The following is an 8,536-nucleotide window of genomic DNA, read 5'->3' on the forward strand; positions in this document are numbered from 1 at the left end:
TTTTGATCAACTAACTTTAAAAATATTTATTTTTATCACTATACTTTCAAATTTTGCTTTTTATCACTCATTTTTTAGTGATGTAATTACAGTAGCAAAATGATGCATTTTTATTAGTCTTATGAAGTTCACTTAATATTTTACCTTTATTGTTTCTTATAATTAATATTTTTTTCACCGTCATTAGTCACCATTTGAGATTAAATTATACAAAAATATTCTCTTTCTTCCCTCTTTCTTTCTCTTAGCTAAGTTTTTGTTTAAATTCTTTCAAAATTAATAAAACTCAAATCAAATTATTGGCGTGTCTTGTTGTGATCTATAATTTCTACCATTTGATTATCATACAATTGAGATGAATTGTTTTTCTCCTCCTTCTCGATCTTATCATCAATCGAATCTATACGAAAATACTCTAACATTAAGTGTAACATCCCAAAAGTAGGGTCAATGACAAAAATAGAATTTTTGGTAATTTAGTGACCAATCTCATAAAATATTAAAAGTCTAGGGACTTAAATAAAAAGTGTTGATGTTGGATTTAATAACAAAGTTTAAAAGTAATAAGGGTATTATGGTCATTTTTAGGAAAGATTTTTTATTCTATTTATAAAGGGTAATAAGCACATGGGAAATGAGATAATTTCTCCAGAGCATTATTTAATCTTCTTCTTTCTCCTCTTCACCGTAGAGTCTTGTATAAGGTAAGTGGGTCTTCAGCTGGTTAATTCTTTCGTTTTAAAGCTTGTTTTGATTCTTGGGATATTAAGAAAGATTAAGGAAAGTTTTAGGTGGCTTAAAACTCAAAGATTAACAAGTTATGAGAAATTAAGAAAAATGAGTTTTTAAGTGAATATTTGAAATAGAAGGAATTAATAGATTTTGAAGTTGAATTTGACTTGTCAAGGGTTAAATTAAGAGATATGAAGTGTTAGAATTGGAATTGTACATGTTGCAAAGTTGTTGTAATTCTGAATTACATATGGAGGATAGAATTTTAAGTTAAAGATGTGTTGACTGAGTATAAATGGGCTTAAGTAGGTGTATTTGAGTTTAGCATAAGGAGGAGGAAACATGAAGTGTTTGAAATGAAATGAAGTAATTTTCGTGCTGAAAATGTGATTTCTGGGCTAGGGGTATCGGTACCCATTCAATAGGTATCGATACCCTCTCAAACGAAAAGAAACACAGAATGTCATAAGGGTACTGATACCCTCATTAGGGTACCGATACCCTCCTGAAGGAAAAATGTGAATATTGGTTTATTAAGTTCGTTTAAGTTGATAGTATCGAATTACAAGGTGTAGATATCTAATAATTACCTTAAAATGTATATTTATGTAGATTTGAGCCTAAAGCAATTCCGGAACATTTGGCAAATAAAATCGATCAAGGGGAAAATAAATAGGTATTGACTAGTGAGGTTAGGTGAGTGCATACTAGTGACGTGTATTGTTTAATGGAAATAAGACTTGCGATGAGTCTATTTCCTAGAGTAATATGCATGAAGTCATGAACATGATTATGTGTTTGTTATGTTTATATGTGATTATATGTATTACATTAATTGTATGTATGCATGATTAAAGATATTGATATGCTTTGTATATGCTATATGATTTTTGTAAACACTATTAGGTAATAAGGAAGAACATGAAATAAGTTATGTAATAAAGACATAAGGAATGAAATAAACATGTGATATAAGATACAAGTTAATGAATCATTGATATATAGTGAACATAAGATAACCAAGTACAAGTCATATTATATGGTATAAGTGATTAAACGAGAAAGGTAGGAGACTCTATGAGGATAGTATAAATTCGGGCATAAACATAAATAATAATACATAAGTTATATAGGGAATATTTAAATACTTAAAGGAACTATGGTTTATGAGTTATAAAGTGAAGAACTACAAAGTTTTATGAAAGTATTGTAGAAAATCATGGGAAATTGAACTAAATAAATAGATTAAAATAGTATATAGATGATCTATGTGAGTGAAAGGGGAAGTGAGATAAGATGAGTATAAATTATTTATAGTATAGAATGAGACTACTTGAACCTGTAGTATAAACTTTATAAAGGAAGACTTAGGTAAAATCATTATATGATACAAATATAGAGCATTACTATGCAAATTACATTAAAGAGTATATATATATATATGAGTAAGTTTATAGGTTATTGATGGGACATATAGATTATATGAAAAGTGAACTAAGTTTAATGATGTTCAACCCTATGAGTATAAGTTATATGATTATAAGTGATGTGTTTAAATGATCACAAGATATGATACATGACATGAGATATATGAAGAGAAAGTATATGTGATATGTGAAAGTGAACCATACATCTATATTAATAGAGAAATGATATGAAAGAGAATGCCCATGTTATGTGTCAGGATAGCTAAAGGTATAGTTGGCATGCCAAGAGTCGAGGGTCTAAACGGTCATTCGGGAGAAATACATAGGTCCTTCGGGAGAAATACATAGGTCATTCGGGACAAATTTCATATGCCACTCAGTAAGAATTATACGAGTTGTGGTGACAGCATTTGTGCACAACCTCTATAGACTCACATATATATAGTTCTCACATGTGTACATAGGCTAATAAAGGGATAACTTTGAATACAACGTATGTAATATATATATATATATATATGATGTGTAATATGAATTGTATGATACGATATATATGTGTTATGGGTGATTGCATCTGTTACATGATACACATGAATGTATGTTAATGTATATGTGAATGAATATAAATGACTTATATGATGATATAAGAATCTGTTATGAGATATAAAATGAATGTAAGACTATAAGAATAAAGAGATAAGAGATATAAAGGATAATAATATAAGTATGATAAATATGTAAATGATGATGTGTAATATATAAATGTTTTATAAAAGAATATATAGTTGGTATGAAGTATATATATATATATATATATATATATTATATATATATATATCTATATATATATATATATTTATGTACTGATGAATAATGTGTTAGACAATTTAGAATAAATATATGAAATGTGCATATTAGGAATTAGTATGGAAACGATAGGTGTATATATATATGTGTGTATTATGCTTGTATATAATAGGTTAGTAGAAATTGTTCATGCATGATCACACATTAGAGTTCTATTATATGTTTTATGTCTCACTAATTCATCGACTTAGCGTGTGAGTGTTTCACACGCAGGTTACAGAAAGTGAAAAGAGAAGCTGAGGGGAGCAAGACAGGTCAGCATCTTCCTTATAAAGTTCAGATCAGAAAAGAAATGGTTGATATGTATTTTATTCTTTTAGATGTAGTTGGCATATAATATAAATGATTTGAATTGTATATGCTCTGATAAGTTTGAAATCTTTTATTTTGAAATAATATGAAGTTTTTTTAAAGGGGATTTTTTATTATTTTGAACAAGTAAAGGTTTAAAAGTTGATGTGACACCTCGAATGAACTTTTATTCTCTTAGCTAAGTTTTTGTTTAAATTCTTTCAAAATTAATAAAACTCAAATCAAATTATTGGTGTGTCTTGTTGTGATCTATAATTTCTACCATTTGATTATTATACAATTGAGATGAATTGTTTTTCTCCTCCTTCTCGATCTTATCATCAATCGAATCTATACGAAAATACTCTAACATTAAGGTAGTCTGAAAATGTAGGTTTGAAAAAAAAGTATTAATAGCTTGAAACATAAGTTTATCCAAACAATTCCAATGATATTATACACTTGACCAAAAATGAAATGCAAAAGTTGGAAAGTAAATCAAAAGTTTTTAGGTGACTAAATCATAAATAAAGACAAATATGAGTGAACAAAAATATATTTTAACCTAATTAAGTAAACACTTCGAGTAGTTAATTATGATTATTTAATCCAATGATGATGTTTCTTTGTTACAAGCAGGAAATGAAGAAGGCGAGTAAAAACAACATGAACCACTTATCAGACCGGATCCATCCAAATAAGTGCCTCTAATTACAATCACTCATAGATATATGCCAACAGAATTAGTAACGTTAACCTGCAGTCATTGGATCACAGGTAAATAATAATAAAAATATTTTAATCTTCGATATGCTGACTTTACTGTGAATGTACCCTCAGACTCATTTCCAATTCGGTTGATCACTATTGACTTTAGAATAATTGGCAAGATGCATTTTAGATCATCATCAATATATTGTCTTAGGAATGTGAGATATCATCATATCAATTCCCACAGCCAACAACTATCTTAAACCAAAGCATAATATTATTAACCCCTGCATATCAATCAGAGCATAGTAGGTATTCAAATTCTTATAGTTTAGATATTATTTTATATTTTCTATAAAAAATATGTTTTCGTCTCTCTTAAAATTTAATAAATTTTATTCCTTAAGATTTTGTAAATTCATTCATTAACATAAATCTTATATCCGTACTCCTCAAAATCCAAGAATCAAACCAAATCAGACTCATCTGCCACCCCCCATCCCCCACCATCGACCAACATAGATTCTCATGAAGAATGGGCCAAATTCGACTTAATGATTGCAAAAAAAATAAAATAGAAATAACAATATTCTTTGGTACTATATCAGTCAAATTATCCTTCAATCAATTTTTTTAAATATATAATCACATTTTACAAATTTAATTATTGTTAGAAATTTGATCAACTCGATTCAATTAGTTTCTTAAATAAATTTGGATAAATTCCTTTGTATTACCCAAAAAGCAGCATAGCATGCTACTATAATATACAACACACCCTGCTACTGCAAAACAACATTACAACAACCCTTAAGGATTTTCAGCTTTGTATCCCCCAAGCATTACAGAGAATCAAATTTACATTATCATCCTAACAACTATTCTATACATTTTATTCCAACCACTTCCTTAATACAACTCACAATGATCTCTGCACTTCTAGCAACTCCTCAAAACCTCATGTGATTCCTCTCCTCCCATATATAGTATGTGAGCACTAAATGTAAGCTTAAGAATGAAACAATCAAGGATCTGCCCTTAAGACTACAATAGCCCAGACAACCTCCTCATCTCAATTCTTAACCTCACGTCGAACACTGTAAAGCTTGAGAATAGCTCCCCAAACTTCCCTCGCCAAAGCACACTAAAAAAACATGAGTCCTGGTTTCAAGCATGCTCCCACAATTTCTACAAACCTCATCAACAGAGATGTACATCCTAAGCATTCTGTCAGCAGTGGGAAACCGATTAAGAATTACCATACAGCAATGATTGCATATTTAGGGATGTTCATTGAGAACCATAGTAACCTATTCCGCTCAACTTTCTCTCTTTTCCCCGAATCTCACCCCAAACCACCTAGTATACATAATAGACCAATCAACACCATCTAGTAAGTTATGGGCCTCATTCCTTAACTTCAAAATTTTCCTCAGACCCCAACTAAAATTTTACTTAATGACCACCTGCCATATATCAACACCTTTAAGGACATACTCATGAACCCATGTAACTCATAATGAGCCCTCCCCATTAAGCACCTTATTCAGCAATGAAAGCATACGAGTCTTATTCCAGCACTACAAACATTTTACCATAAACCACCTTCAAACTTAGGAACACAAACACTGTCCCAGCCTACCCTAGCCCTTCTAGAAGGGATATCCTTGCCATTCCAAAGAAATATAGCACACAATTGCTCAACACGTTTCACCACAACAATTGGTAAAATAATCTACCTACACTAGTAGTCTGTCACACTAAACACAACAACTCTAATAAGTTTAATATATCAGCATAACTAAGGAACCTACAAGATCACTACCCTAGCTTAGCTTTCACTTTCTCCATAATATTCTCACAGTCTTTCATTGACAACTTTCGAGGGGTAAGAGGCACCCCCAAGTACCTTACAGGCAATTTGTAACACCCCAACCCGTACCGACCCAGATACGAATATGAGGTGTCACATTAACTTTTCAAAACATTCTTACAAAAATAACTAAAATTCAGTTCGCATTAAAAATAAAACTGAATAATTTACATTAATTACAATAATATGATTTTACAAAACCAATCAGAGCAATTTGTTCAAATCTTTATTTACAGCCAACTATGTTCATTATAACAAAATACATACAATTCATACTTTTCTGATATGATCTTTGGAAATGAGAAGCTAATCTGTCTAACCCTATTTGCTCTTTAATCTTCTCGAAACCTACGTGTGAAACATTCACACGCTAAGTCGATGACTTAGTGAGGCATATAAACATATAATGGAAACTTAATTTTCTAACAAGGCATGAACAATTATACAATGATATCACAGAAAACTATAGAAAATTTCATATAACCAAATACATATATACACATATCTCCTCATTATCATTCTCAACTTCTTATAGTTATCAATTATTATCATTAATTCCTCTTATCATCTAATCTTATGCATAACATTTATACACATCATATCATACATTTCACACAACAAAACACATAAAATCACATAGAATTATTTATGTTATATATTTTTAATAGCCCGGTACACTTGTGAGAACTAAAGATATGTGAGTACATTGAGGTTGTGCACAATGTTATCACCACAGCTCGTATAATTTCCACTGAGTGGCATATAAAATTGTCCCGAATGACCACATATATGTCCCGAATAACCACATAGAATTCTCCTTAATGACCACATATATATTCCAATGGACCAAATATGTGTCCCGAAGTACTGCATATATGTTCCAAAGGATTACATATATGTCCCGAATGACCACATAGAACCCTCGACTCTTGACATGCCAACTATACCCCTAGATCTCATATCACATAACATGGGCATTATCATTTATATTTATCACATATTCACATAGTCACACCAGTCTCATCACATAACTTATATCATTTTACATGTAGTCTCATAACTTCTTATCATGTAGATCAATGTCATTTAACTTATTTCACTTTCTCATGTTATTACATATGTATATAATCTCATATGTTCACTTAGGTCATCACATATATCTTTACTTATATTTCTCATATCATTTCTCATATAACCACATATGTCCTATCTAATAACATATATCATATATGCATATAATATCTTATTCAATCATAGCTTATGTTTTATTCTCTTATATTTACATAAATGACTAACATATAATGCATACAGACATATTCACACAGTACAATCATACATTATACTCATACAATCATATTCAAAAGTCAGAAATAGACTTGAACCAACTTATATAAACTCCATACCATAAACTCCTCGCATTACTTTAAACTCAACTATACTGACTTAAACCATCTTATATCACTTTAACACATATAAACTCCAATATCTCATTAAAACACTTGAAACTAAAATCTTACCAATATTCAACATATTCTAAATCCTTTTCCAACACTTTAGATTTCTTATTCCAGCTTATGACAAGTCAAATTTCACTTCAAAATTTATTTACTAACTCTTTCTCAATAATTCCCTTAAAAACTCTTTACTATCAATCTTCATAACTTATTCATCTTTGAATTAACCATAAATTTTAAAATCTTACACTGTGGTCACTAGTTTAGTTTTTTTTAATGTTACACAACCTTCCAATCTAAAAACCAGTCATAGATTATATAATCCCCAACTGCTAATTAAAACACTATAGCAAACAATTAAGAATTTACAACATTTAGCCTCAACCCTAAAAATTCATAAAATTCTTGAAGCGCACACTTCACCTCTACATAATCAAGATTGTCTTTGCAAAAGATCAAAAAAATCATCTACAAAGCACATGTGAGTCAATCCCACTCTTTACAGTTATGATGGTAATCAAGAATCCCTTTATCCATTGCAACATTCAACAGCCCAACCAAAACACTCGATGCAAGCCTCAAAGGTAAAGAGAAGAGGATCTCTTCTTACACCCCTTTATCCTTTAAAGTAGCCTACCAAACTGCCATTAAGGGAGACAGAAAACCTAGACTCAGTGATGCAAACTTTAATCTAGTATCTGAATTACCTAGACAACCCCAAAGCATCCAAAACATTCAAAATGAAATCCCAACAAGGGAATCAAAATCTTTTTGAATGTCTACTTTTATGGCACACTTAGGAGAGAGTGAGCTCCTGTCATAGCCCCACAATTTCTTGAGCAAGCAAAGTATTATCAACTATGCTTATTCCCTTTACAAAGCTGACTGATTGGAAGCAACCAGATCAAGGAAATAGTCAATAAGCTTAGTCGCCAAATTTTTTGTAATTGTTTATAAACCACAAAGCAATATGATATGGGTTTATACTCTTTAGCTCTACAAAAAATTGGGCAACTTAGGCACCAAGGTTATGGCAGTAGCATTAAAAGCAAGCAACAATGCTGAGGATACAAAGAAATGTTTGACTGCTACAACAAAATAAGCTTCAACAATGTCCCATACAGCTTTGAAAAACCCTGAGGTGTAACCATCGGGCCCTGGTGCTTTGTCTCTTCCTTGAC

Source organism: Hibiscus syriacus, unplaced genomic scaffold, assembly GCF_006381635.1.
Source record: "Hibiscus syriacus cultivar Baekdansim isolate YM2019G1 unplaced genomic scaffold, ASM638163v2 tig00110204_pilon, whole genome shotgun sequence".
NCBI lineage: Eukaryota > Viridiplantae > Streptophyta > Magnoliopsida > Malvales > Malvaceae > Hibiscus > Hibiscus syriacus.